General features: G+C 38.3%; 1 protein-coding gene across 2 annotated transcripts in view; it reads right to left on the bottom strand.

Annotated features, from left to right (window-relative positions):
• Positions 1-27,865, bottom strand: part of LOC132694958 (uncharacterized) — a 232,996-nt gene that overhangs the window by 203,076 nt on the left and 2,055 nt on the right. For both annotated transcript variants that reach the window (XM_060659011.3, XM_060659013.3), the window contains exon 2: positions 13,394-13,503. The gene's annotated coding sequence lies outside the window, so the exon portion shown is untranslated. The remainder of the gene's footprint in view (positions 1-13,393; positions 13,504-27,865) is intronic.

Raw genomic sequence — 27,865 nt, 5'->3', positions numbered from 1 at the left:
TATTTGTAGGAGGTTATATACAAACCTACTAGTAACCATATGGAAAACCTCTAATAAATATATAAGAATAAGGAGAAAGAAATCCAAATATATCATTAAAGAAAATCAGCAAAACATGAAAGAGAGAAAAACAAGAAAGGATCAGAGAAATTCTTCAGAAATAACCACAAATCAAGTAACAAAATGGTAATAAATACATATTTATCAATAATTACATTAAATGTAAATGGACTAATCATTCCAATCAAAAAACATAGGGTGTCAGAATGGATTAATAAAAACAAGACCCATCTATATGCTGCCTACAAGAGACTCATTTGAAACCTAAAGACAGCTACAGATTGAAAGTGAGGGGAAGAGAAACATTTGTCATGCAAATGGATGTCAAAAGAAAGCCAGAGTAGCAATACTTATATTGGACAAACTGGATTTTAAAATAGACTCTATACTATCAGACCCAAATATTCTTAGTCTCTCTGAAATAAAAATTAAAAAATCACAAACCCAAATTCAGTAATTAATGCTTTAGCATTTTATCTCATTTGGAAAAGTGCTAGATGTCCAAAAAAATCAATCCCATTTATCACGCAAGCAAAACTTTAGTTTCTGGTTACCAAAGACTTTGAAAGCTATCTTAATTACTCCTGAAAACTTACAGACAGAATTAAGCATCATTTTAAGCCATCTTTTTGCTAACAAATTGTAACAGATAACATGAGCTTATTTGACCTTCAGCAAACCTAGATAGAATAAGTTTCATATTTGGTGCTGATAACTCCAAAGACATGTCTATCTTAATTAAATGGTAAACATGCTTTGTACTTTATAACTTTCTGAGGTTTTTAAACAAACTTCCCCAAGATTTAAATTGTAAATGAAGTCCTTTTGATTAATTAGGCTTGTTTGTTTGGTATGTTAAGTTACTCTGGAAGCACCATTAAACAAATAGTAAGTCTTAGGTTACATTTGGGTAAATGCTTTATTCTAGAGATTATATGCAATTCTTAAAGTTTCAATATTTTCTGCTATAAGGCCATCACTTGATATCCTAACTATTGAAGTGTTATGTGCCACAGAAATAACTGGATTTCCTTGCCAGCTATACTGTAATCTCTTATCAGACCCTTAACTGTGTCCATTTTTGAGTCTTTGTGTCAGTTTTTGTGACTCTTATTGGAAAAATTGCTGGCTCTCTAATATTTGCTTTTATAGATTAAGGAACTTCCTCTTAAGAGGTCTGTAATATACAAAAATGTGATAAAGTTTTCACTTATAAAAAAACTAAAGTGTTTAACTTTTTTCTGTACCCGAACCCTCTGAAATTCACAAGCTCAGTGAGGGTTCTTTCTTCCATGGCAATCATACTTATTTGCATAAGTTCAATAAGAATCTTCTTCTTGTACCAGGACACTACTGGAAACATTGGTTATTTTGCCAAGGCTTTGACTGGAATGTCATATTTGAGAGATATGCATAGAATCAGATGTGACCATACAGCTTTCAGGAACTAAGGTTGACTTTATGAAGCATGTAGCCAATAAAGTCCCTTGGAAATATTGGCCTGATACCTTACTTACAGAGTTCCCAGCAGCCTTACCAGGTGAAAGAATGTCACTTTCTGGCAGGTGCAGGAAGATCAAGATATTCGGGGGACATTGTGAAGAGGAATTTGTCCAAATCAACAGGTATTGCAAGCATATCTGATGGCAAATACTTGGCTTAGCTTCTGGCCTGGAGAGGCTACTAAAAGTTCAATCTAGATTCCTTAGAAAAAGTTCCAGCAAAGCAAATTTTAAAGATCTATATGACCAATCACTATTTTTGCTATGCTTATGTGATTAAGCCAATTATGTTAAAACTGGATTTGTTTTACAAACAAATTGGTCTTTTTTTTTAATTTTTTTAATGTTTATTTTTGAGAAAGACAGAGAGACAGAGTGCAAGCTGGGGAGGGGCAGAGAGAGGGAGACACAGAATCTGAACAGGCTTCAGGCTCTGAGCTGTTAGCACAGAGCCCAACATGGGGCTCGAACTCACAAACTGTGAGATCATGACCTGAGCTGAAGTCAAACCTTTAACTGACTGAGCCACCCAGGCACAACAAAAATGAATTAGTCTAGGGGCACCTGGGTGGCTCAGTTGGTTAAGCATCTGACTTCAGCTCAGGTCATGATCTCACAGTTTGTGAGTTTGAGCCCCATGTCGGCCTCTGTGCTGACAGCTCAGAGTCTGGAGACTGTTTTGGATTCTGTGTCTCCCTCTCTCTCTGCCCCTCCCCCACTCACACTCTATCTGTCCGTCTGTCTTTCTCTCTCAAAAATAAATAAACATTAAAAAAATTTTTTAAAGTGAATTAGTCTTGATTTGACTATCTGGAAATGAGGGTAATTGGAAAAACTATGTTTCAATGACACAATTTTATGGATGTTAAATTCTGGTTCTGATTGTCTTTAGATATTTGTTGTTTGCTTAAACTAGACAACTTGAGGTAAACTTCAGAAAACATTGTCAAAATAGCATAGGTATGGACAATCTTCTTGCTTGTTATTCTGTGGGGGAAAATAACAGAATCTCATGGGCAGTGACTATTTAAACAATTGGAAAATGGGATCAATTCCTCCAACAATTGTATATAAAAATCCTTTTCTCATTGAAGACCTATCAATAGAAAAAGACTACAGTGCTTTATTAAATTATTCACTTGAGGCTGGGTTCATTCATAAATCTCTAAATGTACAAATCATATCCTCCCTAAACCTGATCTAGCAGCTACTAGAAACCTACCCCATATAAACCCAGTAGACCTGGTTTATTTAAAGGATTGGAAGTCTAATATATATCAGGGGATTTAATTCAAAGGTGGAAGGGCCCCTACTGGGTCATATTATGTACTCCCACTGAAGTAAAGTTAAAGGGGCACTCTTAATGGGCTCATATATCTAGAATAAAACCTATACCTCCTTTACAGTGGTGAGGGAGCATGGGGCAAGCTGAGGGCAAAGTACATATCAGCTAATAGTGCGTGCGCACACACACACACACACACACACACACACTCCTGCCCACATGGGATATGTGTGATATTCCTTGGACATTCCTCGCTACCCACAAACAAAGGAAAGGAGTTTAAGTGCTTGCTACATTGACATGGAAAACTAAGGCAAATGAAAAATTAAATTCTCTTACTGCCTACAGCCCATTAACAAGTCCTTGAAACAGGCAAAGTGACCTCCCTCTAGGAGCTCAGCTGCCTCGATAATGACACTTTGCCAGGGGCAAAAGGGTATCTTGGCTTAACATTATCCAGACCTCCCAGGGTCCTTTGAGTCTACTTTAGCATACAAAAATTCCTTCAAAACTTCCTTTATCTCAACACCCCAAGATATATGCTGGCAATCATACTCCAAGCTTATGGCCCCATGATATACATCTGAAGGGTCTCATGACTGAGGTTTTCCTAAATGATAACAAATGTCACTTGTCTTACACAGCTAGCTCCTCAAGGTCCTGGAAATCTTGCTTCCAAAGTACCTTAGAGACTTACTCTATCCCTAACCCCCTCCCAACCTGAGTGTACATAATCAGTTACCTGTCACAACCCCAGTGCAGCTCTTTCTGCCCACGGGTCCTGTCCTGTGCTTTAATAAAATCACCTTTTTGCAAGAAAGATGTCTTCAAGAATTCTTTCTTGGCCATCAGCTCCAAACCCCCCCCATCACCCCAAAACCCAATCAACAGTAAATTAATGAGCAAACTAATGTGCATTCTTATTCCTGCGAACCTGTGGAAGACCTCAAATTCCTCTTCAAATCACAATAAAGGACTGGAGGAAAATTTTAGTTAACTAACACATATTTCTAAATATATCTGTGCATGTATATATACATATACATATATACACACACTATATATACATATATATACATATTTATTTATATTTATATACACATTATATAAATATATAATGATATGCCTCATAAGAGAAAGCTGCCTTCTCTACATCTGATAGCCAGTGCATTGCAGTCTCTGAAAGGAGTTATTGTCAAGGATTCATGTCCTTCTGGGCTATCCATGTTCTTACATATTTCTGCATTCCTATCCTAGACACCTGCATTCAGAGGGCTACTTATGAGAGGTGAATGGCTTTAGTGGAGACACTTTTCAAGTCCCTCTGCCAAAACTGACCTATTAGGGGACCTTGAAGATATTATTTATCCATTCTAACTCAGTATTTGGTTTTTCCCTCTTAGACTTTCTACCTCCTTTCCCTGGTCCCAAGATCCAGAGAACAACAGGACCTTTATGTTTGGAACCCCTTCAAAAGTGAAATGATCTCCCTTTCTACACTGATACAACTGTCCCTTTCTTGGTGCCATTCTATGGAAAGAAATGAACACTAGGGAGCCAGTTCCCTTTCCTATTTAATCTTTTAATCTAATCACAGTAAGTGAATAAAGCCTTAATTGTTACATTGAATTTGGCTTATTGTCTTATGTAACTACACAGACATCTGGGAACTCTATCTATGACAAGTTGGCACAGAAAACAGGATAGTCAATTAAGTGCAATGTTATTCTGGAAAAACAAAAATCCAGAAGATTCCATGGAGCCACTTTTGGAAGATAATAGAGAAGTCCACAGACTTCTGGTTTGCAAGACTTTGGAAGTCTGGAGGTACACTTCATCAGCCATGCCAGTGGGTCCAATGCAGTTTGGTCTGCAATGCAGTTTGGTCTTGGAAAGTAGTAGCAAATACTTTCTGTAAGCATTTCAGTTCTGCGGGGTACCAACTGTCCTTCTCTTTAGCCCCTGTCTACATGGCCAAGATGCCATGTAGTAGTCAAATTAGAGATTCAACAGAGGTGGCTCTGAGAAAGCTAGGGAAGCAATTTTGGGGCTATAACTTATGATTATCCACTGATGAGATTAAAAGTCATCAGACAGTCTGTGAGCAGAGTTGTAGATGCTCTAAGCAAGTCCCTGGCACCAACGAATACCCATGATGCAGCTAGTTATAGAGACTAGTTTTTTAATGAAAAAGAATACAGAACCTTTCAGTACTGCTTTTCCCAGGTGTCTGAAGAGACTTTAGAGGCTGAGTAGCTTGCCTTCACAATGAAGGAGGTAAATCTTATTAAAGGAAGTAAGGGAAAGTGGTACCTTTTGGAGTAACTAACTATAAAATCCCACCTTCAGAATACCCTGAAGGGGGCCACTTTGCCCAAGGAAGTAGAAGAAAGGGAATAAATGAGAGGCAAACACCAAAGACCCTCTCTACACTCAAGTGGGTACTATTTAGGTTCCAAAAGATTTGACCCACCTGTAATGAGCTCCCTGTGACTAAAATATGTTTGGACCACTCTTGCAGAGTGCTTTAGCAGTCCCACAAACCATATTCGTGTCACCTTGGTTCTACAAAGAGAGAATGAGAAAAGTCCATGATAAGATTATTAACTAGACTCAGACTTCTAGGTTCATTCATGCAACTGTTGCTGATTATCAAGCTCAATTAAACCTCCCTATAAGTTCAGGTCAATTTGTCTATACACAATTTGGATCATAACTAACAAATCTGGGGGCATGTAAAAAACTACTGACAAAATACTAGATATAGACCATCGGAGAGAGTGACATAAAAAGGGTAATCATATACATACTCCTAGACACCCCAAACAATGGTCTTCCTGGAGTGATCTTTGGATTCTGCTACTTAACAATGTTTTCTTAGTTGAGAAGTAGATGGGATGTCTACCAAGGAGCTCAGGACCATAGCATGCCTTTGAGGGTGCAAAATGAAGCCCCTAAAGTCTTTAGGGTGATAGCTCTATGATTAATATTAAGTGCTATTTCCTTTGCCTTCCCCAGTAAATCTTGATATGAATGAAAAATCCTGCAAACCTTAAACCAGAACTTTCAGTTTTTAAACATAAACAAAACTATGTATCAGGCCAAAGGCTCTATGTCCTCACCAGGGAAAGAAGGCCCTATACCAAAGTCAGAGTTCAATGGGGACATGGAGAAGAACTGCACTGGGGGTGACCTTTTGGATACTGGCACAAAGGTGTTTCTGATATACACAACCTATGACACCAGAATGAAGGGAAAATAGATAATCCTTTCTGGCTTAGAGTATGAAGCCACTGTCACCAGGACTCCTATCCTAATTTGACTATGGGTAGGACCAGTGGACCACCACAGACCTCCACTATTATGGTGCCCACTACATTATATGTATAAATGCATTGTATAAATGCAATGTACAAATGCATTGTCTATGTGAACCTCTGCTTTCCTTGAAAGGAACTGTTTCAGTTAAGGCTACTTTAGTGGGATATGTTGAAGGCTGTGTGCCTAACTCACCTACCAGCCCCTGATGCTTTTGTCGCTCAAAAACAAATTCCTGAGGGAAAAAAATACCTGCCCTCATTGTGTGCTTCAGGAAGACAAAGTTTCACCAAATGACCTATGCATGAGATTTGCGGTTTCTGGAATCTCAATTAATTATAGGTAGTTCAACTTGCCTTCGGTGACATGTCTAGTAAAAAGTTGCTTTGGCCAAAGTCAGAGGTTGCTGTCTGTGTTCTTCGGTAGGATTTTAATGGTTTCCTGTCTCACATTTAGGTCTTTAATCCATTTTGAATTTATTTTTGTGTACAGTGAAGAAAGTAGTCCAGTTTTATCCTTCTGCATGTTGCAGTCCAATTTTCCCAGCCCCATTTGCTGAATGAGACTGTCTTTTTTCCATTGGATATTCTTTCCTCCTTTGTTAAAGGTTAGTTGGCCATATAGTTGTGGGTCCATTTCTGGGTTTTATATTCTGTTTCATTGATCTATGTGTCTATTTTTGCCAATACTATACTATCTTGATGACTACAGTTTTGTAATATAGCCTGAAGTCTGGAATCATAATGCCTCCAGTTTTATTTCTAGCAGGATTGTTTTGACTATTTGGGGTCTTTTGTGGTTCCATACAAATTTTAGAATTGCTCTAGCTCTGTGAAGAATGCTAGTGGCATTTGATAGCAACTGTGTTAAATGTGCTAATTGCTTTGGGTAGTATAGACATTTTAACAGTATTTGTTCATTCAGTCCATGACCATGGAATGTTTTTCCTCTTCACTTTCTTTCATAAGTCTTCTATAGTTTTCAGATCTTTTACCTCTTTAGTTAGGTTTATTCCTAAGTATCTCATTGTTTTTGGTGCAATTGTAAATGTGATTTATTCCTTGTTATGCTGCTTCACTACTGGTATATATTAAATGCATTCTGCATGTTAATTTTATATCCTGTGACTCTCCTGAATTCGTGTATTAGTTCTAGCAATTTTTTGGTGGAGTCTTTTGGGTTTTCTACATACAGTGTTTGGTCATCTGAAAACAGTGAAAAGTTTGACTTCTTCCTTGCTGATTTGTATACCTTTTATTTCTTTTTGTTGTCTGATTGCTGAGGCTGAGTACTATGTTAAATAGTAATGGTAAGAGTGGGCATCCTTGTCTTGTTCCTGACCATAAGGGAAAGGCTCTCACATTTTTCACAATGAGGATGATATTAGCTGTGGGTCTTTTGCATATGACCTTTATGTTGTTGAGGTATCTTCCATCTATCCCTACTTTGTTGAGAGTTTTTTATCAAGAATGGATGCTGCTTTTTGTCAAATGCTTTATCTGCATCTATTGACAGAATCATATGGTTCTTATCTTTTCTTTTACTAATGAGGTGTATCACATGGATTGCTTTGGGTATATTGAACCAGTCCTATAGCCCAGGAATAAATCCCACTTGATCATGGTAAATAATTCTTTTAATATAATGTTGTATTTGATTTGCTAGTATCTTGTTGAGAATTTTTGCATCCATGCTCATCAGGGATATTGGCCTGTAATTTTCCTTTTTAGTGGGATCTTTATCTGGTTTTGGGATCAAGGTAATGCTGGCCTAAATAGAATGAATCTGGAAGCTTTCCTTCTGTTTCTATTTTTGGAACAATTTGAGAAGAATATGTATTAACTCTGCTTTAAATGTCTGGTAGAATTCCCCTGGGAAGCCATCTGGCCCAGGAATCTTGTTTATTGGGATATTTTTGATTACTGATTCAATTTCTTTGCTGGCTATGAGCCTGTTCAAATTTTCTATGTCTTCCTGTTTCAGTTTTGGTTGTTTGTGAGTTTCTAGGAATTTGCTCATTTCTCCCAGATTGCCTAGTTTGTTGGCATATAATTTCTCATAGTATTCTCTTTTATAGGTTTGTTTTCTAAAATTTATTTTATTCATTTTGAGAGAGAGAGAGAGAGAGAGAGAGAGCATGCAGGGGAGGAGCAGAGAGAGAGGGAGAGAGAATTCCAAGCAGGCTCCATGCTGTCACTGTGAAGTCCAAAGCAGGGCTTGATCTCATGAACTGTGAGATCATGACATAAGCCAAAATCAAGAGTCAGATGCCTAACTGACTGCTATAAAAGGAATGCAAAAGATCTCTACAAAATGAATTGGGAGGATTTCTAGAAGCTAATGTTAGGTGGAAAAAAACTGTGAAATAGAGAATACCTAGCATTCTACCTTTTGTAAAAGAAAGAAGGTAACATAGAAATAAAGAGAAGGGGAAGACAGGTTTTTTTTTTTTAATGAAATATTAAAGAACAAACTAGAAAACAATTTAATTGGATACCTATAAGAGAAGGATGAGGACTGAGTAATGTAAGGAAAAGAAAGATACTTTATATATCTCTTTTTGCATATTTATCACTTTTGAAAGTTCATTTTTACACATTCCAAAAAATAACTTTTAAATATGAGAAGGAAGACTAAAATTGAAAGCAAACTTAATGAACCTAATGATGGAAAAAACAAGGACGTACCCAAGTAATCAATCACCAGTATTTGACATACACCTTCAGTCTTAGGCAAGAGAGTGGGGTGTGTAAACATCCACAAAATTTTTAGTAGTTTCGCCTCTTTCTAGTGCTATCAGGTAAGCAGCTGTGAATCAATTTTAGAAGTATTATAGAACAAAGCAAAAGTATAAATGTGTTCATGTTGCTCAAAGTTAGAATTCACACTGTGACTACATATATGAAATGGAGGAAGGCAATAATAAGTCCTGAATGAAGTAACTGGAATTGAAAATGTCTGTAAGAACTCGTGATTTCTAAATATGTCTATGTATGTATATGTATATGCATATGTGGTCATTTGTGTGTGTGTGTAGGTCTCTTTGTTTATGAATACACACACGTGTGTGTGTATATACCAGTGTTCCAATTCCAAGTCAAAATCCTATATGTGATCTTTCAGCCTTTATCATAGGCAATTACAAAGACTTTACCTGGAAGTCATTATGGGGTAAAATTTCCTACCTCGCACTCATTGGATGCACAGCAAGTGCACTGAAGGCACTAGAGGTAGTTGCAGTCAATGACTAAAGCTAACACTTACCTCCACTTCTGGCTGACCATGATCTTACACATGAGAGATCTTCATTCTCACCCAGGCACCTCCATTCAGAGCCTCCTTATAGAGGAGTAATCCTTAGCTGAGACACTGTACTGTTCATGTGTCTATACCCAGACTACCTTAGCAGGTAGACCTGGGGGACACATTTCTCTGACTCAGTATAACATACTTACTTACTCCAAACTCTGATCCTTCTAACTTTCCCTGGGCCCATGGTCCTTAAAACATCAGGGACTTTTCTGCATCAGGGGATGCAGAGAAATGTTTCCTTTCTCCACTCCTGTCTATGATGAGATACCTGACCCTTACCCAGTACTGTTCTGTGGGAAAAATGAAAGGTTGGTAGAGTTTCAGCTCTTTTCTGTTTAAACTCTTGCTTATACTATCACAGTAAGTGGATTGTTATCTTAATTGACCAACCTGACAACTGGCAGCTCTCTCTCACAAATTCGCACAACTGAGCAAAGTGGTCAATGAAACATAATGCTTTTCTGAAAAAGCAAAATTGGCAAAGCACTTTTGGGAGTGTTAAGAAAGACATGGGTCACTCTTGGACCTTGCAAATAGATAATTGAAACGTCTAAGGATCCAATCAAGCACGTTGCCAGGCGTACCAATGAGTTTCAGAAAGTGCTGGTAGATGCCACAGAACACTCTCAGAAAGTTCTAATGGATTGCTAAATAATACTTTCAGTTTGAGGGGAACATTTGTCTTTCACTTTAGCCTCCAAAATTCTGGCTAAGTTACCCTGGTGAGTTAAATTAGAGATCTAACAGAGAGACTTTAAAAAAGCTAGAAAAGCAATTCCGTAGCTAATAATTATAAGACCAAAAGTCATCAGACCCTGCAAGCTGAGTTGTACTCTATGGCTATTGTGAACTCTGTCCTAACACTGATAGCACAAATCACAGCAAGTTTTTAAGACTCACACCTTTACTGAAAAAGAATGTAAAGGTCTTTGGAATAACTTTGTTCAGTGATCTGATGAGATCTTACAGACTTAAGTAGTTTGCCTGCATAATGAAGGAGGCAATCTTATTAAATATAATAAGTGATAAAGGCATCCTGTGAGGTGCATTACTCCCTACAGACCACCTATTTCAGAGTGTGCTGACAGTAGCCACATTGTCTAGGGATAAGGAAAAAAATGGAAAGAAATATAAAATGATGCAAAAAACTGAAATCATCTCCATCATCATCTGGGTAGTAGTAATAGACTCATTACTTGTTTGGGTCCACAAGTAATGAGTTTCCATAATGAAAAACATGGATAACTGTCTTCCAGAAAGCCAGGTAGCCTCTTAGGTACATAAAAGAGTGAGAAGAATATATGATCAGATTGTTGACTAGTTTCGTGTTTCTAGATTCGCTTCCTTCAATACTATTGGTCGTGGAGCACAAACCTACTCATAATGTGTGTCAATCAGTTGTGACACTCAGATCTTAATTGACACATTTTGAAAATGCAAAATTTGGCTGTTGCCAAGACAAAGAGTGATGTAAAAATGGTAATAATGCACCCTCTACTGGATGATATAGGCAATGTCCTTGCTTAAGATCATTGGGTCTGATTACCACACAGTGGAGTCTCAAAGGAATAGATTGATTGTCTCTCTACCAAGGTACTCATGGTAAGATTATGGGCCATGAAGGACATAACATGTAAACTCACTAGTGTCTACATAATGCCACTATGAATACAAGTGTTATTTCCTCTACTATCACTACAGTGAATCTTGAAATGAATCAGAGAACCCCATATACATTCACCCTGATCTCAGCTTTCAAAAATAAATAAAACTAGGAGTTATATCAAAACGTCTATATTCCCAATAGAGATATAAAGACCTATTCCAAGGACAAAGTTCAATAGACAGGTGGGGCAGAATGACAATTCCATTTCTTGGGTCTTTTGAATATTGTTGTACTGGTAACCATGATCCCCACAAACCCTGGTATCAACATGAGAAAGAAATAGATAAAGCTCCCTGGTTTGGAGCCACCCAACACTAAAAACCAGACTATGGTGGATTCCATTATTATTGCCTCTACTAATGAATATATTATTGGTATACATAGATACATTATCTATGTGATCCACCACTCATATTCACTCCCAAGTACTGACAGAATTTTCTGCAGTTAGGGCATTTTAATGGAGCTTACAGAAGATCCTGAGCCACAGAACTACCAGAACCTAGTGCCAATATCTACCAAAAACAGGGCGCCTAGGTGGCTTGCTTGATTAAGCATCTGACTTTGGCTCAGGTCATGATCTCATGGTTTGTGGGTTCAAGCCCCGCGTCAGGCTCTGCGCTGACAGCTCAGAGCCTGGAGCCTGCTTTGGATTCTGTGTCTCCCTCTCTCTCTTCCCCTCTCCCACTCATGCTCTCTCTCTCTCTCTCTCTCTCTCTCTCTCTCTCAAAATAAATAAACATTAAAAAAATTTTAATATCTACGAAAAACAATACTGACTGCCTGGGTATAAAAAAAAATAACTGCTCTTGTTACTGAGTTTAAGGAGGCAAACAAATTTTGTAGACTGTTTCTCAATTAAATTGCCTCATCTAGCCTGTGCACAAAACTTTTGGGTGCCTAGAGACTGATTAAGGCTCTACAAAGCATTTGTACCACTGACATTGTGGTGCTGACACTGGCACTGTCATAGAAGCTATTACTGAAGATGAAGGAACTTGGTATACAGCAACCAACATCTTGAACTCCCTTTATAACATCCCTCTTCATGCTAATGACCAGGATCAATTTACCCTTGTAAAATTGGTTGAAATATGCCACTAATGTCCTTCCACAAGTCTCCCTAAAGTCCCCATCTGTCTGTCACCAATGTATAGGGCAGGATCTGGAAAAAGTCCCATTTGCAGAGGGAATACTAGCCGTTCACCATATTGATGACATCCTTCTGGTGGGCGCAAACAAGGACACTATCCATCAAGGACTGCATATCGTGCTGATCCATATGGGGCAATATGGCTGGGTCATTAATATAAAAAAGGTACAAGGACCTAGTATCCAAGTGAAATTCCAGGGAAGGATCTGTATGAGATAAGACATCTTATTCCAAAGAAGATGTTTGTGAATCTTTTGGCCTTCTCTTCCCCAAATTATAACAAGAGTTTGAATATTGGTGGGACTACTTTGACTACTGATACTTTCTACCCAAAGAGGTTTCATAGCACATATTTATGGGGCTAGCAGAAGGGCTGTTACCTTTGATGGAGACCCAGCCAACAAGATGTTATAGAGTACCTCCAATAGGCCACTCAAGCTGCTTTTCCTTGAACTTCTCTGATCCCCATTTGGTTTCTGAGTTACTGATCTCAATAATATATCTGTACACCCACTGAAACCTATCGCAAAAAAGACACTGACACAGGTCTGAAGAACCCATTGACCTTTTGGACTGGTAATCTCCCAGGTTTGGCTGAAAGGTACATACCCTTTGTGATGCAATTATTGGCCTACTATTGCCCTTGGTGGGTACTGAGTACATGACGCATTGCTGTGGAATAGTCTTAATCAGAAATTCCAATCAATAATCTTGTTTTTGATCTCTAATTATCTTAGGGTATTCACACTTTTTAATTCATTCATTCATTCATTCATTCATTCATTTTGAGAGAGAGAGAACATGTGCAAGTATATGAGCAGGGGAGGGGCAGAGAAAGAGGGAGAGAGAAAATTCCAAGCAGGCTCTGCACTGACAGCATGGAGCCTGACATGGGGCTCAATCCCACAAAACTGAGCTGAAATCAAGAGTCAGATGCTTAACTGACTGAGCCAGGCACTGCAGGGAATTCACACTTTATATCAACATGTAACATTTCTACAAAACACATGCTGACCTATATTTTCATGAAGCAACAGAAAAAAACCCTCTGATGAGTTTAATTTAAATTAATATGCAGGGTTTTTTTTAATACTTACTAGCGAATCTTTTCTTCCAGGAGTTTTTTGTTTCTCTACTTGCATTTGGGTTTTTGACACTAAATCTTGATGCTCAAGCACAAGCTCTTCATTTGGTAATTCATCATAACCTACAAAAGAAATGCATTTAGGCCATTAAATAGAAAAAAAAAACCATCAGATCCATTATGAAGTACCTAAACTTCAAATTTATACAAGTGTACAGCAGAATTTTCCCTCATTTTGATAAAGCCAAAAATACCATAATGCAAGATATGATATGAAAATGGTGAGAAAAGTTTTGATGAGTATTTTTATACTCTTATTATTTCATAAACATTTATAGAAATTAAACATCAGTTCCAGTTTTCTTAAGCTAATATAAACTTAGCCTAAGATAAAGAGATACCAAACAATAAAACACATATGCACAGGTTACTTATAGCTTCACTTGTAACTGCATAATATTCAAAACCACCTAAGTGTTCAAGCATAGATTACTGTTTGAATAACTGAAGAAATATACTATAAACTATGGTATGACATAAACAATGATATATAATATGATACAAACAGCTGTACATACAACTGTATAATGAATAGAAAATTTCTCCAGAATTTGACAGGAGAATTTCTTGGAGAGAATGTTAAGTGAAAAATAAAGTAAAAAAAAGTAGATATCTAGTTTTTTACCTATCCATGTGAGAAAGAAGAGGAAATAAGGGGAAAAATATAGAGACATTTACCTTTACAAAATGAAACACAAGAATGATAAACCAGAAAACAACTTACTTAAAACAGAAGGGATAAATTGGGGGATGCAAGGGTGTGGCTTCAGGAAAAAAATCTCTCCCTCTTAAATATTTTCATTTTTGGAAGTAGGCTAATATTTCTATATATTCCTAAAACAAATTGTACTAACAAAAATAAGAATAGGGTACTAAAAATGAAGGCAACTTAAGAAATTAGTCAACTTTGGGGTGCCTGGATGGCTCAGTTGGTTAAACGTCCGACTTTGGTTCAGGTCATGATCTCACTGATTTTGAGCCCAGCGTCGGGCTCTGTGCTGACATCTCAGAACATGGAGCCTGTTTCAGATTCTGTGTCTCCCTCTCTCTCTAATCCTCCTCCGTTCATGCTCTCTCTGTCTCAAAAATAAACGTTAAAAAAAAAACTAAAAAAGAAATTAGTCAACTTGGCGTGCCTGCATGGTTCAGTTGGTTAAGCATCCAACTTCTGCTCAGGTCATGATCTTGCAGTTCATGGATTGGAGCCCAATGCTGTGCACTGATGGTGTGGAGCCTGCTTGGGATTCTTCCTCTGTCCCACTGTCTCTGCCCCTCCCCTTTCTCTCTCTCTCTCTCAAAATAAATAAACTTAAAAAAAATTTTTTTTAATGAGCCAACTCAAGAAGGGGAAAAAGGGACTAATTTAGGTACTCACGATATAGTAATATATCCTCAGTCTTGGGTAAGAGAAATAAAATCATAAAATCTTTGGTTTGGTTTGTTTTTCTACTGGTATCAGCTACACAATTCTAAAACAATTTTAGGGTCTTCTAAAATTGAGCAAATGAGTAAATACATTGATGCTATACTTATACACACATATACCTACATATACATGTTCATACATATGTATACATATTCATACACATATATAATTACATACCATAAATGTATAGATAGAAATACAGATATGCACAAACACAGACACACACACACACACACACACACACACACACACACATACATACACCCCAGCACCAATGGACACCATTAGTTTTCAAATGTTGGTTTCTAGTAACATTTCCAAAAAAAAAAAAAACAAAAAAAACAAAAAACAAGTCTACTAGGAAAAATGGCTGATTCTACCTATGTGCAGGAAATGTTTGAGATGGGCATGGTACATCTTGTCATACTAAATATCAAGGAATTTCTCAATGTCTAGTGTAATAAGTTTATAGTACTTAACTTGAATAAAATCCCACTAGCCAATGCCATAACAATTTTAGAGCTAAAAAAGAATAGTATAAGCTATGAAACCATTGGAAGAATGGGAATCCATGATCTCATTCCAATAATTTTTAAAAAGGGGAAAAAATATGAGTGAGGATAAGCCCTTACTTTCAAGAATGTCAGGTACCAATTGGATAAACATGGATATGGTATTAGAGTTGGGAAATAATCATTTTGGAACCTTCAAACTAGAGACTAGTTCAGCAATGTATTATGAATACATCCTAAATCTAGGAAATTATGATAGAGAATAGGATATTTGCATGATCTGAATGTATCTTCCTACAGATTACTTATTATCTGCTAAGGAGAAAATAGTAAGATGGAGGAAAACAGTTGATCACTATTAAAATCACAAATTAATGATAGATGTACACAGTGTAGTTCTGGATGTGATACCCTAAGAACATCAGAAATATCCAAACTGAGGAAACTTTCTTTAAAGATACATTATTCTTCAAAGAATATAATGTCATAAAAGACAAAGAAGACCTAAGGAAATATCCTAGTTTAAAGAAGGATAGAAACATAACAACTACATGAAATACCTAATAATAAACTGGATTCTGCATGAAAGGGAAAAATGTTATAAAGAATAATATTGGGTTAAATGACAAATATTGGATTGTGAATGGTAGATTAGGAGAAAACTAGTATACTGATCTTAAGTTTACTGAAAGTATCAACTGTATTGTCACTACACAGACAACATGCTTAAACGTAGGAAATATATGTTTAAAGGGCTATGACATACCCAACTTACTCTTAAATAGTTCAGAAATAGTCCAAAATATGCCTTATAAAAGAGAGCAAAAGATAAAGACAAAAAAGCAAACAAGAAAAATGTTAACAATAGATGATTCTACATGAAGAATATATAGGTGTTCTTTGTACTGTTTTTTAACCTCTTTTTAAATTTAAAATTATTTACAAATTGAAACCTTTTTAAAGTCATTTTTTAAATAATGAAGAAAGATAAAATGAATGTGAGAAAAAGTAACAGATATTAAAAACAGACAAACATATGGATAATAAGAGTCGCTGAAGATAAATCAGGCCCTTGCACCAGGGAGCTCACATGGGGAAGACTAATGCCCTTAAAGTTTGACTTTAAAAACCAGAGGGGCGGAGAGTGGGAAGATGGCGGCGTAGGAGGACGCTGAGCTCACCGAGTCCTGCGGATCACTTAGATTCCACCCACACCTGCTTAAATAACCCAGAAAACCGCCAGAGATTAGCAGAATGGATTCTCCAGAGCCAAGCATAGACGAGAGGTCTACAGAAGAGGGTAAGAGGGGCGGAGAGGCAGTGTGCTACACGGACTGACAGGAGGGAGACGGGGTGGAGGGGCGGCCTGCTGGGCAAGCAGACCCCCAAGTCTGGCTTGCAAAAGCAGAGGGGCCAGACAGAGTGTGTTCGGACAGCAAGCAGGACTTAACATCTGGAAGGTTACAAGCTAACAGCTCTGCTCAGAGAGCAGGACGGCTGGAGGACAACAGGAGGGAGAGTTGTTGAGCCCCAGACGACAGAGTGCAGCTTGGCGGGGAACAAAGGCGCTCCTCATTGCCATCTCCCTCGCCCAACCCCCAGCCAAAATCCCAAAGGGAACCAGTTCCTGCCAGGGAACTTGCTTGCACCGCGCAAACACCAAATGCTGTGCTTCTGCGGATCCATCCCTTCAGCGGGTCTGACTCCCTCCCAGTGCCGCAGGGCCCCTCCTGAAGAGGAACTCCCAAAGAAAAGTGAGCTGAGCCTGCCCGTCCCACCCCTATGCACCTTGCTGATCCACCCCAGCTAATACACCAGATCCCCAGCACCACAAGCTTGGCACTGTGCAAGTAGCCCAGACGGGCCTCGCCATCCCACAGTAAATCCCACCCCTAGGAGAGGGAAAGAGAAGGCACACACCAGTCTGACTGTGGCCACAGCTGTGGGCTGGGGACAGACATCAGGTCTGACTGCGGCCCCACCCACCAACGCAAGTTATTCAAGACAACACAGGGGAAGTGCCCCGAAGTTCCGCACCACTCCAGGGACTATCCAAAATGACAAAACAGAAGAATTCCCCTCAAAAAAAAGTCCAGGAAATAACGACAGCTAACGAACTGATAAAAAAATGATTTAAACAATATAACAGAAAGTGAATTTAGAATAATAGTCATAAAATTAATCGCTGGGTTTGAAAACCGTATAAAGGACAGCAGAGAATCTATTGCTACAGAGATCAAGGGACTAAGGAACAGCCAGGAGGAGCTAAAAAATGCTATTAATGAGCTGCAAAATAAAATGGAGAAAACCACGGCTCGGATTGAAGAGGCAAAGGAGAGAATAGGTGAACTAGAAGATAAAATTATGGAAAAAGAGGAAGCTGAGAAAAAGAGAGATAAAAAAATCCAGGAGTATGAGGGGAAAATTAGAGAACTAAGTGATGCACTAAAGAGAAATAATCTACACATAACTGGTATTCCAGAGGAGGAAGAGAGAGGGAAAGGTGCTGAAGGTGTACTTGAAGAAATAATAGCTGAGAACTTCCCGGATCTGGGGAAGGAAAAAGGCATTGAAATCCAAGAGGCACAGAGAACTCCCTTCAGACGTAACTTGAATTGATCTTCTGCACGACATATCATAGTGAAACTGGCAAAATACCAGGATAAAGAGAAAATTCTGAAAGCAGCTAGAGATTAACGTGCTCTAACATATAAAGGGAGACCTATAAGACTCATGACCGATCTCTCTACTGAAACTTGGCAGGCCAGAAAGGAATGGCAGGAGATCTTCAATGTGATGAACAGAAAAAATATGCAGCCAAGAATCCTTTATCCAGCAAGTCTGTCATTTAGAATAGAAGGAGAGATAAAGGTCTTCCCAAACAAACAAAAACTGAAGGAATTCGTCACCACTAAACCAGCCCTACAAGAGATCCTAAGGGGGATCCTGTGAGACAAAGTACCAGAGACATCGCTACAAGCATGAAACCTACAGACATCACAATGACTCTAAACCCATATCTTTCTATAATAACACTGAATGTAAATGGACTAAATGTGCCAACCAAAAGACATAGGGTATCAGAATGGATAAAAAAACAAGACCCATCTATTTGCTGTCTACAAGAGACTCATTTTAAATCTGAGGACACCTTCAGATTGAGAGTGAGGGGATGGAGAACTATTTATCATGCCACTGGAAGTCAAAAGAAAGTTGGAGTAGCCATACTTATATCAGACAAGCTAGACTTTAAATTAAACATTGTAACAAGAGATGAAGAAAGGCATTATATAATAATTACAGGATCTATCCATCAGGAAGAGCTAACAATTATAAATGTCTATGTGCCGAATACCGGAGCCCCCAAATATATAAAACAATTACTCACAAAACCTTATTGATAAGAATGTGGTAATTGCAGGGGACTTTAACACTCCCCTTACAGAAATGGATAGATCATCTAGACACACGGTCAATAAAGAAACAAGGGCCCTGATGATACATTGGATCAGATGGACTTGACAGATATATTTAGAACTCTGTATCCCAAAGCAACAGAATATACTTTCTTCTCAAGTGCACATGGAACATTCTCCAAGATAGATCACATACTGGGCCACAAAACAGCCCTTCATAAATATACAAGAATTGAAATCATACCATGCATACTTTCAGACCACAATGCTATGAAGCTTGAAATCAACCACAGGAAAAAGTCTGGAAAACCTCCAAAAGCATGGAGGTTAAAGAACACCCTACTAAAGAATGAGTGGGTCAACCAGGCAATTAGAGGAGAAATTAAAAAATATATGGAAACAAATGAAAATGAAAATACAACAATCCAAATGCTTTGGGATGCAGCGAAGGCAGTCCTGAGAGGAAAATACATTGCAATCCAGGCCTATCTCAAGAAACAAGAAAAATCCCAAGTACAAAATCTAACAGCACACCTAAAGGAAATAGAAGCATAACAGCACAGACAGCCTAAACCCAGAAGAGGAAGAGAAATAATAAAGATCAGAGCAGAAATAAACAATATAGAATCTAAAAAACCGTAGAGCAGATCAATGAAACCAAGAGTTGGTTTTTTGAAAAAATAAACAAAATAGATAAACCTCTAGCCAGGCTTCTCAAAAAGAAAAGGGAGATGACCCAAATAGATAAAATCATGAATGAAAATGGAATTATTACAACCAATCTCTCAGAGATACAAGCAATTATCAGGGAATACTATGAAAAATTATATGCCAGCAAATTGGACAACCTGGAAGAAATGGACAAATTCCTAAACACCCACGTGCTTCCAAAACTCAATCAGGAGGAAATAGAAAGCTTGAACAGACCCATAACCAACGAAGAAATTGAATCAGTCATCAAAAATATCCCAACAAATAAGAGTCCAGGACCAGATGGCTTCCCAGGGGAGTTCTACCAGACGTTTAAAGCAGAGATAATACCTATCCTTCTCAAGCTATTCCAAGAAATAGAAAGGGAAGGAAAACTTCCAGACTCATTCTATGAAGCCAGTATTACTTTGATTCCTAAACCAGACAGAGACCCAGTAAACAAAGAGAACTACAGGCCAATATCCCTGATGAATATGGATGCAAAAATTCTCAATAAGATACTAGCAAATCGAATTCAACAGCCTATAAAAAGAATTATTCACCATGATCAAGTGGGATTCATTCCCGGGATCCAGGGCTGGTTCAGCATTCGCAAATCCATCAACGTGATACATCACATTAATAAAAGAAAAGATAAGAACCATATGATCCTGTCAATCAATGCAGAAAAGGCATTTGACAAAATTCAGCAACTTTCTTAATTAAAAACCCTTCAGAAAGTCGGGATAGAAGGAACATACTTAAACATCATAAAAGCCATTTATGGAAAGCCCACAGCTAACATCATCCTCAATGGGGAAAAACTGAGACTTTTTCCCTGAGATCAGGAGCACGACAGGGATGCCCACTCTCACCGCTGTTGTTTAACATAGTGTTGGAAGTTCTAGCATCAGCAATCAGACAACAAAAGGATATCAAAGGCATCAAAATTGGCAAAGATGAAGTTAAGCTTTCACTTTTTGCAGATGACATGATATTATACATGGAAAATCCGATAGACTCCACCAAAAGTCTGCTAGAACTGATACATGAATTTAGCAAAGTTGCAGGATACAAAATCAATGTACAGAAATCAGTTGCATTCTTATACACTAACAATGAAGCAACAGAAAGACAAATAAAGAAACTGATCCCATTCACAATTGCACCAAGAAACATAAAATACCTAGGAATAAATCTAACCAAAGATGTAAAAGATCTGTATGCTGAAAACGATAGAAAGCTTATGAAGGACACTGAAGAAGATATAAAGAAATGGAAAAACATTCCGTGTTCATGGGTTGGAAGAATAAATATTGTCAAAATGTCAATACTACCCAAAGCTATCTACACATTCAATGCAATCCCAATCAAAATTGCACCAGCATTCTTCTCAAAACTAGAAGAAGCACTCCTAAAATTCATATGGAACCACAAAAGGCTCCGAATAGCCAAAGTAATTTTGAAGAAGATGACCAAAGCAGGAGGCATCACAATCCCAGACTTTAGCCTCTACTACAAAGCTGTAATCATCAAGACAGCATGGTATTGGCACAAAAACAGACACATAGACCAATGGAATAGAATAGAAACCCCAGAACTAGACCCACAAACGTATGGCCAACTAATCTTTGACAAAGCAGGAAAGAACATCCAATGGGAAAAAGGCAGTCTCTTTAACAAATGGTGCTGGGAGAACTGGACAGCAACATGCAGAAGATTGAAACCAGACCACTTTCTCACACCATTCACAAAAATAAACTCAAAATGGATAAAGGACCTGAATGTGAGACAGGAAACTATCAAAACCCCAGAGGAGAAAGCAGGAAAAGACCTCTCTGACCTCATCTGTAGCAATTTCTTACTTGACACATCACCAAAGGCAAGGGAATTAAAAGCAAAAATGAACTACTGGGACCTTATGAAGATAAAAAGCTTCTGCACAGCAAAGGAAACAACCAACAAAACTAAAAGGCAACCAACGGAATGGGAAAAGATATTTGGAAATGACATATCGGACAAAGGGCTAGTATCCAAAGTCTATAGAAAGCTCACCAAACTCCACACCCAAAAAACAAATAACCCAGTGAAGAAATGGGCAGAAAACATGAAGAGACACTTCTCTAAAGAAGACATCCGGATGGCCAACAGGCACATGAAAAGATGCTCAACGTCACTCCTCATCAGGGAAATACAAATCAAAACCACACTCAGATATCACCTCACGCCAGTCAGAGTGGCCAAAATGAACAAATCGGGAGACTAGATGCTGGAGAGGATGTGGAGAAACGGGAACCCTCTTGCACTGTTGGTGGGAATGCAAATTGGTGCAGCCACTCTGGAAAACAGTGTGGAGGTTCCTCAGAAAATTAAAAATAGACCTACCCTATGACCCAGTAATAGCACTGCTAGGAATTTACTCAAGGGATACAGGAGTACTGATGCATAGGGGCACTTGTACCCCAATGTTTATAGCAGCACTCTCAACAATAGCCAAATTATGGAAAGAGCCTAAATGTCCATCAACTGATGAATGGATAAAGAAATTGTGGTTTATATACACAATGGAGTACTACCTGGCAATGAGAAAGAATGAAATATGGCCCTTTGTAGCAATGTGGATGGGACTGGAGAGTGTGATGCTAAGTGAAATAAGCCATACAGAAAAAGACAGATACCATATGGTTTCACTCTTATGTGGATCCTGAGAAACTTAACAGAAACCCATGAGGGAGGGGAAGGATAAAAAAAGAGGTTAGAGTGGGAGAGAGCGAAGGCATGAGAGACTCTTAAAAACTGAGAACAAACTGAGGGCTGATGGGGGGTGGGAGGGCGGGGAGGGTGGGTGATGGGTATTGAGGAGGGCACCTTTTGGGATGAGCACTGGGTGTTGTTTGGAAACCAATTTGACAATAAATTTCATATATTGAAAAAAATAAATATATATAAACATTAAAATAAAAATAAATAAATAAATAAATAAATAAATAAATAAATAAATAAATAAATAAACAAACATTAAAAAAAATAAAAAATAAAAACCAGAGCGGCTGGGACACCTGTGTGGCTCAGTCAGTTAAGCATCCATTCAGCTCAGGTCATTATCTCACAGTTGGCGAGTTCAAGACCTTCATTGGGCTCTGTGCTAACAGTTCAGAGCCTGGAGCCTGCTTTGGCTGGGTCTCCCTCTCTGTCTGCCCGTCCCTGACTCACACACTGTCTCTGTCTCTGTCTCTGTCTCTCTCTCTCTCTCTCAACTAAATAAACATTAAAAAATTTTTTTTAAACCAGAGGGGCTGAATTCTGTGAAAAACCAGTCATACATCAAGCCTAGAGCTTTCAAAGCTGGCTGTATCAGCATTGGGCAATTGGGGAGGGTGAGCGATGGCTCAGTCACAACACTGAAAGAGACAGAAATCTTCATGGAGAGGCAACATAAAAACAGCAGTTTACACAATGCGGGTGCATGGTGGGGAGCAAGTGAGAGATAGGTCTCCTCATACTGATTTCAGAGTATGTTGGGGGACTTCTCCAAAAATGAGGGAGTTAGAAGGCACCGTTTTCCTCCCCCAGTACCCAACCCCCAGTATGAAAACACAGCCATCTTAGAGAAGCGGGGCTGCACAGACACCTGCTACTGAATCTACTAGTGGTGTGCTATGCCCATGAGTTCTCCTGAGAACTAGCCCACTCCAAAGCCTGCTAGTCCTGCAGAGTACCTTGCATGTACACTACACATAGCCCTTTGCCTATAGCTACCATTATGTGCCTCACCTAGCTGCACCACTAGCATCATGCACCGCGTCTAACTGCCAGGTCACAGCTGCTGCTGTGTGCCATGCCCAGCTGCCAGGCCAGGCCCAGCCACCACACCATGCCCAGCCCTGTGCCCCAGCTACTGATACATGACAGACCCAGGCACATCCAGCCATTGTTGCACATCATACCCATCCTCAAGCCCCTGGCAGCCCCAGTACACAGCCCCCAAATGCAGGAAAACTTTAGGAGATCCGGCAAAGGACTAGTGACCCAGCACAGATTTTGCTAATACCACCACTCCATTCCAAGTTCCCTGGCAGGCACATCCCCTCAGAGCTGGCCTGCTTGGGGTTCCCCTAACATCACAGAAAGAAAGCACAGCCCAAAACAGACAGAGAGTCAGAGAGACAATTGCACTAAAAGGAAAAGTGACTCAGACACAACAGCAGGGCATAAGCAACACACATAGGATACTATCCTAAGTGCCAGGTTCTGATGAAGGGGAGGCATTGCACTGCCAGGCACTCCAGGGCCACTTCGTCATAAAGTCATTACTTTCAAAAGCGGGAGATACAGTTGACTATCTTAACACATAAACAGGCACAGAGAGGCAGACAAAATGAGGAAACAGATAAATTTATCCCAAATGAAAGAACAAGACAGTCTATATTAAGTTGATGATAACAATTAAGTTTGAACCCATTCTTTATCCCCTCCCCCATATATTAGGTTTAGGGTGTCATAACTTACATTACTTTATTTCCAGAATCCTTTCACTAATATTTATACATATACTTAATTTTAATGCTTTTGTAATTCTACTTTTCTTATTCCTATTTATGGTCTTTCCTTTCCACTCAAAGAGTCCCTTTTTACATTTCCTGTACAGCTTGTTAAGTGGTGATTGATTGCTTTAACTTTTGTTTGTCTAGGAAATTCTTTACCTCTCCTTCTATTTTTAATGATAGCCTTGCTAGATAGAGTATTCTTTCTGCAGATTTTTCTCAGTCAGCACTTTGAATATATCATACCACTCCCTTCTAGCTTGTCAAGTTTCTGTTGAAAAACTATCTACTGCTGTTCTTAAGGGTTTTCATTGTAAGTTACTGACTTCTGTTGTCTTTATCTCTGCATTTTGCAAATGTAATTACAATATGTCTTGGTGTTGGTGTGTTTTTGTTGATTTTGATCAGAGTTCTCTGGGCCTCCTGGATCAGGATGTTTGTCTCCTTCCCCAGATAAGGGAAGTTTTCAGCTGCTCTTTTCTCAAATAAATTTTCTATCCCCTTTTCTCTCTTCTTCTTCTTCCAGTACTCCTATAAAGAAATGTTATTAGGTTCAGTGGAGTTACTGAGTTGTCTATGTCATTTCTTGGTTCCATAATTCTTTCTCCCTTTTGTTCAGCTTCCTTATTTTCTAATATTTTATCTTCTGTTGTAACTAATTTATTACTCTGCTTCTTCCAGCCTCCAGTTCATTGCATCAAGCCTCTTTCCGATATTGTTTTTTATGAATATAATTTATTGTCGAATTGGCTTACATGCAACACCCAGTGCTCATCCCAACAATTGCCCTCCTCAATCCCCATCACCCAGTTTCCTTCTCTCCCACCCCCATCCACCTTTAGTTTGTTCTCTGTATTTAAGAGTCTCTTGTGGTTGGCCTCCCTCCATCTCTGTTTATATCTATTTTTCCCCTTCCTTTTCCCCATGGTCTTCTGTTCAGTTTCTCAAAATCCACATATGAGTGAAAACATGTATGTTTTCCTTCTCTGACTGACTTATTTCACTCAGCATAATACCTTCCAGTTCTATCCACTTTGCTGCAAATGACAGGATTTCATTCTTTCTCATTGCCAAGTGGTATTCCATTGAATATATAAACCACATCTTCTTTATCCATTCATGTGTTGATGGACATTTATGCTCTTTGCATAATTTGGCTATTGTTGAAAGCACTGCTATAAACATTGGGGTACACGTGCCCCTATGCATCAGCACTTCTGTATCCTTTGGATAAATTCCTAGCAGTGCTATTACTGGGTGTTAGGGTAGTTCTATTTTTAATTTTTTTAGGAACATCGTGGCTGCATCAGTTTGCATTCCCATCACCAGTTTCTCCACATCCTTGTCAGCATCTGTAGTTTCCTGAGTTGTTCATTTTAGCCACTCTGACTGGTGGGAGGTGATATCTCAGTGTGGCTTTGATTTTTATTTCCCTGATTGTGAGTGACATCGAGCATCTTTTCATATGTCTGTTGGCATCTGGATGTCTTCTTTGGAAAAGTGTCTATTCATGTCTTCTGCCCATTTCTTCACTGGATTATTTGTTTTTTGAGTGTTGATTTTAGTAAGTTCTTAATAGATTTTGGACACTAACCCTTTATCTGACATATGTCATTTGCAAATACCTTGTCCCATTCCGTTGGTTGCCTTTCAGTTTTGTTGATTGTTTCTTTTGCCTTGCAGAAGCCTTTTATCTTAATGAGGTACCAATAGCTCACTTGTGCTTTTAATTCCTTTGCCTTTGGAGACATGTCAAGCAAGAAATTGCTGTGGCTGAGGTCAAAGAGGGTGTTGCCTGATTTCTCCTCTTGGGTTTTGATGGTTTCCTATCTAACATTTAGGTCTTTAATCTATTTTGAGTTTATTTTTGTGTATGCTGTAAGAAAGTGGTCTAGGTTCATTCTTCTGCATGTTGCTGTCCAGTTCTCCCAGCACCATTTGCTAAAGAGACTGTCTTTTTTCCATTGGATCCTCTTTCCTGCTTTGTCAAAGATTAGCTGGTCATACATTTGTGGGTCCAATTCTACATTCTCTATTCTATTCCATTGATCTATGTGTCTGTTTTTGTGCCAATACCATTCTGTCTTGATGATTACAGTTTTATTATAGAGGCTGAAGTCTAGGATTGTGTTGCCTCCCACTTTAGTTTTCTTCTTCAATATTACTTTGGATATTTGGGGTCGTTTGTGGTTCCATACAAATTTTAGGATTGTTTGTTCTAGCTTTGAGAAGAATGCTAGTGCAATTTTGATTGGTTTTGCATGGACTGTGTAGATTGCTTTGGGTGATATTGAAATTTTAACAATATTTATTCTTCCAATCTATGACTATGAAATGTTTTTCCATTTCTTTGTGTCTTCTTCAATTTCCTTCATAAACTTTCTATAGTTTTCAGCAGACATGTCTTTTACATCTTTGGTTAGGTTTATTTCTAGGTATTTTACGGTTCTTGGTGCAATTGTAAATGGGATAAGATTCTTTATTTCTCTTTCTGTTGCTTCATTATTGGTGTATAAAAATGCAACCTATTTCTGTATATTGATTTTGTACCCTGTGACTCTGCTGAATTCATGTATCAGTTCTAGGAGTCTTTTGGTGGAGTTGTTCAGGTTTTCCACGTAGAGTATCATGTCGTCTGTGAAAAGTGAAAGTTGCCAATTTTGCTGCCTTTGATTTTATTTTCTTGTCTTATTGCTGAGAGTAGGAATTCCAACACATGTTAAACAACAGTGGTGAGAGTGAACATCTCTGTCATGTCCCTATCTCAGGGGGAAAGCTCTCAGTTTTCCCCACTGAGGATAATATTAGCTTTGGGATTTTGATATATGGCTTTATGATGTTCAAGTATGTTCCTTCTGTCCCAACTTTCTTGAGGGTTTTTATTAAGAAACGATGTTGTATTTTGTCAAATGCTTTTTCTGCATCTATTGACAGGGTCATATGGTTCTCATCCTTTATTAATGTGATGTATCACATTGATTCATTTGTGAATACTGAACCAGACCTGCAGCCCAGTAATGAATCCCACTTGATCATGGTGAATAATTCTTTTTATATGCTGTTGAATTTGATTTGCTAGTATCTTGTTGAGAATTTTTTCATCTATGTTTATCAGAGATATTGGCCTGTAGTTCTCCTTTTTTGTGGGGTTGGTTTAGTAATCAAGGTAATGCTGCCTTCATAGAATGAGTCCAGAAACTTTCCTTCCATTTCTATTTTTTGGAACAGCTTGAGAAGAATAGGTATTAACTCTGCTTTAAATGTCTGGTAGAATTCCCCAGGGATGCCATCTAGTCTATGACTCTTGTTTGTAGGGAGATTTTTGATAACTGATTCAATTTCTTCACTAATTATGGGTGTGTTCAAATTTTCTATTTCTTCCTGTTTGAGTTTTGGTAGTGTGTGGTTGTTTAGGAATTTGTCCATTTCTCCCAGGTTGTCCTGTTTGTTGGCGTATAATTTTTCATAATATTCTCTGATAATTGCTTGTATTTCTGAGGGATTTGTTGTGATAAATCCACTTTCATTCATTATTTTATCTATTTGGGTCCTCTCTCTTTTCTTTTTGAGAAGTTATGCTAGGGGGTTATCAATTTTAATTTTTCAAAAAACCAACTCTTAGTTTCATTGATCTGTTCTACTGTGGGTTTTTTTGGATCCTGTATTGTTTATTTCTGCTCTGATCTTTATTCTTTCTTTACTTCTGCTGGGTTTGGGGTGTGTTTGTTGTTCTGCTTCTATTTCCTTTAGGTGTGCTGTTAGATTTTGTATATGGAATTTTTCTTGTTTCTTGAGATAGGCCTGGATTGCAATGTATTTTCCTCTTAGGACTGCCTT

This window comes from Panthera onca, chromosome B4, assembly GCF_046562875.1.
Source record: "Panthera onca isolate mPanOnc1 chromosome B4, mPanOnc1 haplotype 2, whole genome shotgun sequence".
NCBI classification, from domain to species: Eukaryota; Metazoa; Chordata; class Mammalia; order Carnivora; family Felidae; genus Panthera; species Panthera onca.
This window is presented reverse-complemented; position numbering and strand designations above follow the sequence as displayed.